Consider the following 14,291-nt stretch of genomic DNA (forward strand, 5'->3'; position numbering starts at 1 on the left):
GTATATATATATATATATATAATATATATATATTATGTATGTATGTATGTTATGTATGTATGTATTATGTATGTAAATTATTATATATAATTTACATACTGACCAATGCCTTGTGAGTAGATTTGGTAGTAGACGGAAAATGAAAGAAGCCTTTTCGGATATATGTATATATAATATATGTGGTGTATGTTGTGGTCTGTGTTTTCCCCCTAGCATTGCTTGACAACCGATGCTGGTGTGTTTAGTCCCCGTTACTTAGCGGTTCGGCCAAAAGAGACCGAGAAGATAGAATAAGTACTGGGCTTACAAAAAGAATAAGTCCCGGGGTCGAGTTGCTCGATTAAAGGCGGTGCTCCAGCATGGCCGCAGTCAAATGACTGAAACAAGTAAAAGTAAAAGTAATATTGATTTTTTTTTTTTTTTCTCTTAAATATCTTAGGTAGCTTCGTCGTAAGTTAAGGTGAAAGCGGGTTACTGAATCCGGAGTAGCGTCCCTTGGCACACTGTTATTCCACATGTTGATAAGAGATACAGAAGCAAACACACACTCTATCTATTTCGCTTCCTCACTCTCACTTTCTATCTCTCTCTCACCTACTCTATTAATTTCTCTTTCTCTCTCACACACACATACACTCTCTCGCGCGCGCTTTCTCTCTCGCTCACATACACTTTATCTCTTTCTCTCTCTCTCTCACATACACTTTATCTCTTTTCTCTCTCTCTCTCTCTCTCTCTCTCTCTCTCTCCCTGTCTTACACACACACACACACACTCTATCTATCTATCTATCTCTCACACACACACATACTGTCTATCTCACTTTCTCTCTCCCTAACACACACACTCACTCTGTCTGTCTGTCTCTCTCTCTCTCTCACACACACACACAGCAGATTAAACCCACACTAGAAGGCTACTTTGTGTTTTATAATGTACTAGCAGTATCGCCCGGCGTTGCTCGGGTTTGTAAGGGAAATAACTATATAAGCATTTTTAGAGAGTTACTTCCCTTATAGATGCCAATTCGGGCTTTCTTAGCCATTTTTGTTTTGGTGTCTTCGAGCCATGAAGTCGTTGTTCTAAAAGAACGCTGGTCTCCTCAACAACGCTTACGAAGTTGATTTATTTACACTCCCTTCCCCACAGCTTCACGAGGGAGGGAAGGGGGAGAAGCAGCAAACAGGTGCAGCTATGAGCGTGGACGGCCAAACTCGCCGCCATCGACACACGATGCATTTATGCATTAAAATGGAATAAAAAATGATGTTAAATTATTTTTAAAATCGTAGACTCATCGTTGACGCGCGCTAATACTCAGACGGGCTCGATATGAATCACGACTATAAGATACCCGAATTTGGTTAAACTGCACCGCAAAATGTGGGAGGAGTTAGGAATCTAAATCGAAGGGGACAGACACTCACACAACTAGAGTTTTATATATATAGATTATCGACTCCATAATGGACGGTAAAGTCATGTATGAAGGGAGGTAACTCAGAGACGTGCGCGCGCGAACAGACGCACGCGCGCGTGCACACACACATACATACATACATCGTCGTGGTACTCCGTCGGTTGCAACGACGAGGGTTCCAGTTGATCCGATCAACAGAACAGCCTCGCTCGTGAAACTAACGTGCAAGTGGCTGAGCACTCCACAGACACACACGTGCACCCTTAACGTAGTTCTCGGGGATATTCAGCGTGACAAGGCTGGCCCCTTTGAAAAAGAAGGTACTACTCATTTTTGCCAGCTGAGTGGACTGGAGCAACGTGAAATAAAGTGTCCTGCTTAAGGACACAACGCATCGCCGGGAATTGAACTCACGACCTTACAATCGCGAGCCGAATGCCCTAATCACTAAGCCACACGCCTTTACACGTATACATGAATTAATATGAATGTGCACACGTACATACGTACACACACACGCGCATACACATACATACAGATATACATAAGTATGTATATAAGGGTAGAAATTTATATTAATCAATTAAAACCAGTGGCCTGGCATATTAAAAAAATCCGAAGATTAAAATATTTTTTACATACAAAATTTAAAGGACTGACCACTAAAAGTGGACGGTCAATATGCTAGATATTCAGTCCTTTAAATTTTGTAAGTATGTATATATGTATTATGTATCTGTGCATGAGTGTGTGTATGATCGCGTGTTTGTACGTACATATATATAATTCTTTCATTTTTCAAAATTGTGATAAACAAAGTTCGTTTTATCTAAAATATACTCTACTTTCATTTTCTACAAAGCTCTTCTATCTATCTGGTAGACTTGCAAGGCCCCCTCTTCCAAAATTCCCTTGTCCATGACGAAAAATACTCCTCTGACCTCGTCTACAGAATTCATAATTTTCCGTCCAAATAACCTTGAAGACTGCTGAATAAATTATAATCAGATGGGGTAGTGTCCGGCGAAAATGGAGAGTGGGGCATCGTTTCCCATTGAAACTGCCCTAGCTTTTAGACTGTCATCTTCACTGTATGTGGCCGAGCATTATCCTGATGGTAGAACACCTTTCATCTTGAAACCAAAGATGGTCATTTTTCTACTAGCACCGATTAAACCGCTCAAGCTGCTCGCAGTAGATACCCTTTGTTATCGTTTGGTTTGGGTTTAAAAGTTCAAAGTGGATTAAACCTTTCATATCTCACCAAACAGATAACAACACCTTACGTCGGTGGAGTCCTTCTTTAGCCTGAGGTGCTGGTGTTTCTCCTTTCCCAACCCACTGTCTTCGGCGATTGACGTTTTTATAGAGAACCCATTTCTCATCACCAGTCACTCATTCGGGAGACGTGAGAGCAAAGAAGCTCAAATATTCACTCCCTGTGTACGATTAGACTTGGAAAGTTTGTGAAGAACCCATTGCCCTAATTTGCTGACTTTTCCAATGGCATGCAGGTGTCGATGAATGGTTGAATGACCAAATCCAAGCTTCTCTACCAGTTCCTCAACAGTTACGATGGGATGTTGTTCCAGCAGAGTTAGCAGAACGTCCTCGTCCAGCTCTACAGATATTCCAGAACGCTCATCTTCTAAGCTGTAGTTTCCGGCTCGGAATTTCTGGAACCTCCGTTGACACTGGCTTACGCTTATTGTCCGATCTGCATTAATATTCCTCGCACTTTCTGTTGCGTTGTTGCCTTTATTGAACTCATAAAGCAAAATATGCTACTTCCTTTGCTACTTCATTTATCGCTTTGAAAAAATAAACACGAATAAATATAAACAGCACATGACCTTGCAGGTGGGGTCCAGTTAGAATTTTCTTCTGGTCGATATTATTATCATTATTATTATTCAGGTCATTGCCTGGACTCGAACTCTGAATCTTGGGGTTAGTAGCCCGCGCTCTTAACCACTATGCCATATGCCCGCAGGTAATTATGGAGTGAATTTTAGGGCATATAAATCTAATATTTTCCTATCCTTCCTTAATACAAGTTCCCATATGCTGTTCAAATCTGCACTCGGCCTGCTTAGGAAGATATTGTGTCCTAGCTTATATGCTGCTTTTTTTTTGTTTCCGTATTTTCCAGTGGTGTTCTCTGTCTATTATTTTAACTTCATCCCACAGGAGGTGGTCTCCATTTTACCATACATGATCAGCTATACCCGATTTATCAATATCTCCCCGTGTCACAGCTTTGCGATGTTCCTCTACCCTTATTTTGAAGGGGGCGGCTTGTTTCACCTTTGTATAACCTACCACAGCTGCATGGGATGGAGTACACGCAGTCTTTGGTCATATTCTCTCCTATTGGTGGTTTTACTCGAAGGAGATATTTGCAAAGTATTGTATTACTCTTGAATACTGTCCTGATGTCATATGGGCTGCATATCTTTTGTATCTTTTCGGAGAGGCCTTTCACACAGAGTAGACAGACTGTGGACAGTTTATCCTCTCTGGAGTGGAGAGTATGCTTTTGGGGGGTAATTGTTGCTTAATAGATTGTTACTTAGCTTGATCATTTCTTCGTGGTGGGTATCACGATCACTACTTATATTCATTGCTCAATGTTTTAGGCACTGAGCAATTCCACTCTTTACACTGTATGGATGGTGGGAATTGAAGTTGAATTATCGTCCAGTGAAGGTATACGGATGTCCTTGCGGTATACGGATGTCCTAAATCCATACTTGGTGCGTGTTATTAATACGTCCAGGAATGCTAGCTGATTGTCTTTTTCTTTTTCCATTGTGAACTGTATAGATGGCTTTATTAAGTTCACATGATCTAACAGCACTTGGACATCTTCCTGGTGGGGCCAGAGTATGACTAGCAGCCATAGGGTTTAGCTATGGGTTCGCCATTATAACCGATAATAGCCAATATATACATGGAATACTTTGAGAATTTGGCTTTAGGATCAACACCACTAAAACTAACCCTATGGGTGGTGCATTGTGCTCTTGATCAAAACACTTCATCTCACATTGCTCTGTGATCAATTCGATCCCTGTTCAGGCAACATCGATTTAATGATGGGGGTGAGCTAATATACTTTTCTACTCTAGGCACAGGGCTCGAAAGTTTGGAGGAGGGTGGGGCAGTCGATTAGATCGACCCCAGTACGCAACTGGTTCTTAATTTATCGAAGCCGAAAGGATGAAAGGCAAAGTCGACCTCGGCGGAATTTGGACTCAGAACGCAGCAGCGGACGAAATACCTATTTCTTTATTACCCACAAGGGGCTAAACACAGAGGGGACAAACAAGGACAGACACACGGATTAAGTCAATTATGTCGACCCCAGTGCGTAACTGGTACTTATTTAATCGACCCCGAAAGGATGAAAGGCAAAGTCGACCTCGGCAGACGAAATACGGCTACGCATTTCGCCCGGCGTGTTAACGTTTCTGCCAGCTCGCCGCCTTCAGGGGTGAGCAAATATAGGACACATAGATTTTGATCACTATAAACAAATCATTTATACAAGCCGTTCGGCCAAATAAGGAAATAAGCTGGGCGAGTCCATTATGTATATAAGCGGATGAGTATATATGATATGTGCGAGTATGAGAAAAATATTGTTTCTCCTGTGCCTATCTCTTACTGTCGTTTTCTTACATACATACAAATACTGACATTTTTCTCACGCATTTGTATTGTTACTATTTTCAATGTAACTCTTTGCCTAAGATGAACCACTCCTAAACCAGTGAAACGAATTATAGATAGATAGATACACACACAGGCGCGCATACAAACATATATAATAACGATTAAGACTAAATTGCTCACATAACTTGAAGACATGAACCAGGTAAGTCAAATCATACGTTCAACCGCAACGATTTTTCATTTTTGCCCCAGTTTAATCACGATCGTTCACACAACAAAATTAAATGCGTTACAAAGTGTATTAATGTGATGGCACCATGCTATTAAATGTTTACGTTTTGCACGATTTGGGTTTTTCAAAAGGAGGTGGTTTCAAGTTTATATCTCTTTTCTAAAAAACTGGGTACATTTAAATGATATCTCTCAGAAGATTTTTTCCGTTGGTCCTACCTTTAATGGAACTGTGAACTATATATATATTATATATATATATATATATATATATATATATATATATATATATATATATATATATATAATATATATATATATATATATATATATATAGTATATATATATACATATATATATATATGAATATATACACATATATGTATATATTTTGTGTGCGTGCGTGTATGTATATATATGCTTGTATGTGTATGTACGTACATGTGTCAGTGAGTGTATATAGATATATGCATATATATATATATATATATATATATATATATATGTATAAAACACACACGACAGGCTTCTCTCAGTTTCCGTCTACCAAATCTACTCACCAGGCTTTGGTCGACCCGAGGCTATAGTGGAAAACACTCGCCCAAGGTGCTACGCCAACGCTTTGAATATAAATTATTATTATTTTCACTCTGAGAGCCGCAGCCATTCTCGGAGTTTGATGTTGCGGGGTCGATAAATTAAGTACCAGTTGCGCACTGAGGTCGATGGAATCGACTTAATCCGTTTGTCTGTCCCCTCTGTGTTTAGCCCCTTGTGGGAAGTAAAGAAATAGATATTTCGTTTGTCTTTACGTTCTGTGTTCAAATTCCGCCGAAGTCGACATCCTTAAAGAGTCGATAAATTAAGTACCAGTTGCTCCACAAAAATTTCGGGCCTTATGCCTAGAATAAAAAAAGAATATCTGGTACTTTGTTTATTTGTTTGTTTTATTTGTTTCTTTGTTTTTTTGTATGTATGTATGTATGCATGTATGTATGTATGTATGTATGTATGTATGTATGTGTGTATGTATGTATGTATGTATGTATGTATGTATGTATGTATGTATGTATGTATGTGTGCGTGTGTATGTATGTATGTGTGTGTATGTGTGTATGTATGTATGTGTGCGTGTGTATGTATGTATGTATGTGTGCGTGTGTGTGTGTTGCATGGAACATGAATACTTTGTAGTCGCCATAGGTTAGCGAGTTAATGAAAACTTTATAGTGCCCCAACATGACCGTTGCCCAATGACGAGAACCGCTAAAAGAATATGTGAATAGGTTGAGATTAAACAAATTTCAGGAAACCACAGGCAATTTCAAAAGCAGCGGGAAAGGGCAAACATGGCTGGGTGGTAAGAAGGTGGTTTACCAGCCACATAGTTCCGGGTTCTTCTGTTGCCTGGCATTTTGGGCCACGTGTCTTCTACTATAGCCTCGAGCCGGGCAAAGCCCTGTGAGTGCATTTGATAGGCGGAAACTGAAGCATGTTGTATATATATATTATATATATATTATATATATATATATAATATATACACACACATTATACATATATATACATATATACATTATACATTATATATATTATATATATATATATATATATATATATATATATATTATATATGCATACATTATACACATATATATATATACATTATATATATACACACACATACATTATATATATATATATACATTATACATATATACACATAGTTATACATATATATATACATTATATATATATATACATTATTACAATATATATACATTATACATATCCTATATATATACATTATACATATATATACACATTATATTTATACATATATATATATATATATATATATATTATAAATATATATGTACATTATGTATATGTATATACATTATTCTCTTTTACTCTTTACTTGTTTCAGTCATATGACTGTGGCCATGCTGGAGCACCGCCTTAAGTCGAGAAAATTGACCCCAGGACTTATTCTTTGCAAGCCTAGTACTTAATCTATCGGTTTCTTTTGTCGAACCGCTAAGTTACGGACAAACACAAACACATAAACACACACACACATATATACGACGGGCTTCTTTCAGTTTCCGTCTACCAAATCCACTAACAAGGCTTTGGTCGGCCCGAGGCTATAGTAGAAGACACTTGCCCAACGGGCCACGCAGTGGGACTGAACCTAGAACCATGTGGCTGGTAAGCAAGCTACTTACCACACAGCCACTCCTAAGCCTATGCATATACATACACACCGCGCGCCACACACACACCACACACACACACACACACACACACACACACACACAACACACACACATATCTATATATATATATATATATATATATATAGATATATATATATATATATATATATTATATATATATATATATATATATATATATGAGTACAGGACACCACAAATAAACGTAGAACACAACGAGAGACGAAACACATAAAATCAAACAAGGAAACGGACTTTTTTTTAATAACGAAAAAACAGAGTACAGGACAAACAATACAAGGAAAATTCCCCTTCATCAGCTATCCCTGGTTCGACTCAAAGTGTGTTTCGAAGGTAAGGACAGAACACGGATGAAGCAGTCCTTCCTGCAAAAGAAATTAAATAAAATAATTTGCAGAGGGGTAAAAACAGTGACAAAAACAGGACGTAAAAAGTCCGTTTCCTTGTTTGATTTATGTTTTCATCTCTCGTTTGTGTTTACGTTATTTGTGATGTCCTGTACTCAATATATATATATATATATATATATATATATATATATATATATATATATATTATATATGCATGTATATATACATGTAGATGTAAGTATGTACATATATGTATGTTATATGCATATATTTTATATATATGTATATATGTACAATATGTATGTATATAGGCATATATTTATTTAATTTTGTTATATATATATATATATATATATATATATATATATATATATATATATATTATAATATATATATATATATATACATATGCATATGTGGGCGCAGGACGTCACGAAACGTGTACCCATGGAATATGAACTATTTTTTCGAACAACGAAAGACACAAATGGAAAACAAGACAAACAACACAACGAACGACCCTTCATCATTTGTTGGCTGTTTTTCTACTCTCGTATTTCCATTTTCCAGAAATTCTGAGCCAGAAGCTACAGCTTAGAAGATGAGCATCGTCCAGGAAGATCTGTAGAGTTTGATGAGGCCGTCCTGCAAACTCTGCTGAAACAAAATCCCATCGCAACTGTTGAGGAATTAGCTGAGAATTTTGGATTCAGTCCCTTCAAACATTCATCCGGAAAGTAGGAAAATTCTGTCAATGGGTTCCTCCCAAACTTTCCGAGTCTAATCGCGTGCAGAGAGTGAATATGTCCTCCTCTTTGCTCTTACATCTCACGAATGAACTTTTTTGGACCGAATAGTGACTGATGACGAGAAATTGGTTTTGTATAAAAATGTCAAACGCCGAAGACATTGGGTAAGGAAAGGAGAAATACCGGCACCCCAAGCTAAAGAAGGTCTTCACCCACGTAAGATGTTGTTATCTGTTTGCCGGAGTATGAAAAGTTTAATCCACGTTGAACTTTTAAACCTAAACCAAACGATAACAAAGGAGATCTGCGAACAGCTTGAGCGGCTTAAGTCAGCACTAGAGGAGAAACGGCCATCTTCGGCTATTCCAAATGATGGAGCAGTCTGAATGGGAAACGATGCCCCACTCACCATATTCGCCGGACACTACTCCATCTGATTATCATTTATTCCGCAATCTTCAAAATCATTTGAAAGGAAAAAATATGAATTCTGTAGACGAGGTCAGAACAGTAGTGGAGGAATATTTTTCGTCAGAAACAGTGAATTTTGGAAGAGAGGGTGGGGCTTTGCAAGTTTACCAGATAGATGGAAGAGCATTGTAGAAAATAAAGGAGAGCATATTTTAGATTAAAAAAGAACTTTATCGTAATTTTGAAAAATAAAAGATTAAAAATAAAAGGCATTATTTATGGGCTGACCCGATACATACATATACATATATATATACACACACATATACCTATTTATATATATATATATATATATATATACACACACACACACATGGGCTTGTATGTATCTAAGTATGTGTGTTTGTCCCCACCAGCGCTTGCCAACAGGTGCTGGTGTGTTTACGTCCCTGCAACATAACGTTTCGGCAAAATACTTCTATTGAATAAGCACCATGTTTAAGAGGATAGTAGTACTGTGGTCGATTCATTCAAGTAATCCTCAATCCCGTGCCCCAGCATGGCCGCAGTCTAATGTGTGAAATATATATAAAAGACGAAAGATAGCACAGCTAAAATGTGTTTGTAATGTTAGGTCTGCTATCCATTTTTTTTTTCAATAATTTCTGAATTTTCATCGATATTGTATTAATCTTGTATCTCCATCTTTTACTCATTTTAGTCATTGGACTCCAGCCATTGTGGGCCACTGCCTTGAAGGGTTTAGTGGAACAACTGACCCCAGTGCCTAAATTTTATAATCTGGCACTTATTCGATCGGCGTCTTTGCCAAATCGCTAAATTACAGGAACGTAAACAATCCAACACCGGATGTCAAGCGGTCGGACGGGAGGACACACACACATGACAGACTTCTGTACAGTTTTCTTCCACCAAATTTACTCCATGGCATTGACCGTTCCGAGGCTTTAGTGAAAACACTTGCCCAGCGTGTTGTGCAGTGTTGAACCCGGAATAACGTGACTATAAAGCTATCTTAAAATTTGAAAGTACCACCCGAGACGGGCCGCTCCCAGTTCTAAGCTATTACACTAGCACCTAGATTTGAATCTATTCAGAATCGATAAAATTACAGATTTTATAGGCATTTTACCCTATAAACAAGAAATGCATATTGCTAACAACAGCGAAACCTTTTAACTACATACAATGAATATATATTTCTTTACTACCCACAAGGGGCTAAAACATACAATGAATATAGGCGCAGGCGTGGCTGTGTGGTAAGCTGTATGCTCCCCAACCACATAGTTCCGGGTTCAATCCTACTGCTTAAAACCTTGGACAAGTGCCTTCTACTATAGCCACGGGCCGACCAAAACCTTGTGGACGGAGGCAGAAAGAAACGCTTCGTACACACGCACACACACACATATGCATGTATGAAAGTACATTTCCATGTGTGTGTGCGTCTGTGTTTTTCTATGTTTGTGTCTGTGTTTGTCCTCCACCACCACTTGACAATCGGTGTTGGTATGCTTAAGTAACTTAGCGGTTTGGCAAAAAGACACCGATAGAATAAAAAAAGAAATAAGTCCGGGGGTCAATTTGTTCGACTGAAAACCGTCAAGGTGGTGCCCCAGCGTGACCGCAGTCATATAACTGAAACAAGTAAAAGATAATAGATTTATTTCAGCACAAGGCCAGTATTTGAAGCGAGAGGGAATTCGGTTACATTGACCCCAGTACTTAAAAGGTAGTTATCTTATCGACCCCGAAAGGATGAAAGGCAAAATCGACCTCGGCGGCATTTGAATTCAGACCGTTGAGCGCCCTAAAAAAGTTCCACTAAGCATGTTGTCCGGCGCCGCAGCAATTTTGTCAGCTTGCTGTCTTACATACAATGAATATTAATCTTACTTTTGATATTACCATTTATTCTAGAAAGGGGATTATCACAAACTCACTCACCTCAAATTACACCAAAATTAGAAAGGGTTTACAAAGCGATAACTTCTAAGCCCCAATTTAATGATAATTTGGAATTAAGAATATTCAAAGAAGGTATTCTGTCGGTTAAAATAGAACCTTACGCAAGCCGCGGAAAAGCCTAAAATTGGCTTCAACAAAACCAGTGATTCAACAATATTTCTCTGTATATTGTCTGAAAATATAATATATCCTGTTTCTATAAATAAGATGTCTTTATTTTAAACAAGTGTTAAAAAGAGGTCAAACGAGAATATGGTGATTTTTTATTGTTGGTTTGTGAAATAAAAACTAGTTTTTTGTCGTTATTTCCTTCTCGAGCCATGCCTGGCCCATAAGGGCCGGTTTGCTGATTTCATTTGCGTATGGGTTCCCCACCTGGATGGAACGCCGATCCGTCACATATAAAATGCTAGATGCAGGAGGAAAGACAGAGAAAGTTGTGGCGAAAGAGTCAGCAGAAGTTCGCCATTACCTTCTGCCGGAGCCGCGTGGAGCTTAGGTGTTTCGCTCATAAACACACACATCGCCTGGTCTGAGATTCGAACCCGCGACCCCTCGACCGCTGCTCTAACCACTAGGTATGTGCCTCCACAACAACAAATTTACCGTTCACAATCCAGACTCGGTATTCACTCGAGAAGAGTGATTTATTACATGTTGGTGATGTTAAAAGAGTGTAGCAATCAGTCTCCTGTAGAGGTCGCATAACATGTATTTATTTCTTTATTGCCCACAAGGGACTAAACATAGAGGGAACAAACAAGGACAGACAAAGGGATTAAGTCGATTACATCGACCCCAATGCGTAACTGGTACTTTATTTATTGACCCCGAAAGGATGAAAAGCAAAGTCGACCTCGGCGGAATTTGAACTCAAACGTAACGACAGACGAAATACCTATTTCTTTACTACCCACAAGGGGCTAAACACAGAGGGAACAAACAAAGACAGACAAACGGATTAAGTCGATTATATCGACCCCAGTGCGTAACTGGTACTTATTTAATCGATCCCGAAAGGATGAAAGGCAAAATCGACCTCGGCGGAATTTGAACTCAGAACGTAGCGGCAGACGAAATACCGGAAAGCATTTCGCCCGGCGTGCTAACGATTCTGCCAGCTCAGCGTAGAACAGATTTTACAGAAAAAGAACACGAACAGCGCATGAAATTTATCGAAGAAACGTACATGATGTTTAAGCAACAAAAAGCGATTGTCTGGAAACGCTAGAAGCTCAACGAATATTTCTTCACAGGCGAATAATAAAATTATGAATCGAAATCGCCAGACCAGATATTTGATTATACAACAAACCAGTAATATACTATTCACCGTTATCTGACAAAACTAAATACAGTTGTAATAATGCAATAGATACCTTGCTGATTGCTTTCTGGAAAACTATGAAGAAATGAAGATATAGAAAGTAAGTTAATAAGGTATATGGGTAGTCAGATAAATTCATTCGTATTTTCCTTCCTTATTTTAATCTTTGTTTGTCATCAATAGTTTTAAGAAATGAGTCAACGATATATTTTCGTTCATTGTTCGCGACATCTTGTTTATGTTCCACTTACTTGTCAATACTTCGATGGTAGAAATCACCGGATTTTGACTCCAAGAATTCATCGAACCAGCTCTATGTCATTGTTGAACTAAATACTTCGCAGTCTGTTAGGGATGGCCCAACAGGTAACAATCCGAAAGCACTATATCAGGAGAATACGGCGGGCGCGATAGAACTCTCCCAGCCGAGCTATTGAATCGCATTTTTTGGTCAAATTAGTGACTTAGTGGCGAGTGTTGTCATGCCGTATCGCTAATCTGGTCTTTCCAGTTATGCTGCCTGTCTCGTTTGGTTTGTGCATTTGCTGAACGTAAACTCTGAATGTGACCGTGTGTTTGTTTTCAAGCATTTCATAGTGGATTGGCCCTTTCCGGTTCTACCAAATGCGTAGATGCAGCTCTGGCTCCAGTCGAGGTGTCACTTGCTTGTTGGGACTCAGCCATTTTTTTACTTTGCTTCATATTGATGAAAAGCACCATACACGATGATGTTGGTACCTTTTCATCAATATTAAGCAATATGGTGCCGATGACGATGCGTTAAAAAAAGCTCCAAGTCTACTACTAGTCTGGTGTCGAGCGAGCAAACTGGCAGCGATAGAGAAGCGCTGGAGTTTGTCTCTTTCGTTCAGATCGCGTGGTATCCATTCACTGAGTTTAGGGGCTGTTCTCGACGACTGAATATATCTTGTGAGCATCCCATCTACGGGGCCAATCTCTTGTGGCTTGGCGCACATCCTCGAGAATGAGATCGTTCATTCGATCTTCATTAAACTAAACAGATCGGCCGGAATGTGGAGTGTCTGTCAGGTCGAATTTCCCCCCCTTAAAGCGTGGGAAGCCATTTCAGTGCAATTCTTTCAGTAACAACGCCTTCTCTGTACACAGTACAATGTACTGAGCGACTTTGACAGCTTTCCGAACCATGATTGAATGGAAGAGAAGCAGGCGTAGAAAAGACTCGTTGTTTTCCTACATGGCACTCCATCGACATTTGTCTCAAAGAGGCAAAATTTATTCGAATTTCAATAAGCACCAACAAAAATTGTAAAGGATGAACAAAACTAAATAAAATCTAAATACTTCAATAAAAATATTTTTCGTACTAATTCAAACACATTGAAAAGAAACTAAGGAATTTAGCTAGTTACACATTTTGCCATTTGGCTTGTCTATTTATTAAGAAACCTATTTTGGTTTTGTATCTATCTGAAGCGCCGCTACTTATTGTACTTGAGTATTTATAGTTTTATTGTTGTTTAGGTTTACGAGAACAAGTTTCATTCAAAACAGGTGTTAGAAATCCCATAACAAAGCACATTGACATTGCCATTCCTAAGAATGAACCCACTATATTTCACCTTATAATTCTATTCAATTTTCGAGGTCATGCTCAGTCCATTTTGTCTACGGAAACTACGAAATATTTGAATAAAAATTCAACTAGACATTTCCAGATCTTGTTGTATTCTCTTTCTATCGTCATCTCTGGTTATTTTCCTAAGTAATGAAGATAACCTGTCTTAAATTTCGTTATTTACTTAATGTTTTTTCCAACGGTTGTAATGGATCCTCTCACGGACGAGGACATGTCCTTCCCTTTCCACTACTCTTCTAGCTTTATGTGAATCC

At 38.5% G+C, this 14,291-nt stretch overlaps 1 protein-coding gene across 2 annotated transcripts in view; it reads left to right on the forward strand.

Moving 5' to 3' along the window:
- The first annotated feature begins 5,085 nt into the window (after positions 1-5,085).
- LOC115210947 (solute carrier organic anion transporter family member 4C1-like) overlaps positions 5,086-14,291 on the forward strand; it is a 60,975-nt gene continuing 51,769 nt past the window's right edge. Inside the window, exon 1 of one of the 2 annotated variants that reach the window (XM_029779740.2) lies at positions 5,086-5,300. The gene's annotated coding sequence lies outside the window, so the exon portion shown is untranslated. Of the gene's footprint in view, positions 5,301-12,496; positions 12,520-14,291 lie in introns of those variants that run through there. The other variant, XM_036502407.1, reaches the window with a different exon arrangement.

The sequence above is a fragment of the Octopus sinensis genome, linkage group LG4 (genome assembly GCF_006345805.1).
Source record: "Octopus sinensis linkage group LG4, ASM634580v1, whole genome shotgun sequence".
NCBI lineage: Eukaryota > Metazoa > Mollusca > Cephalopoda > Octopoda > Octopodidae > Octopus > Octopus sinensis.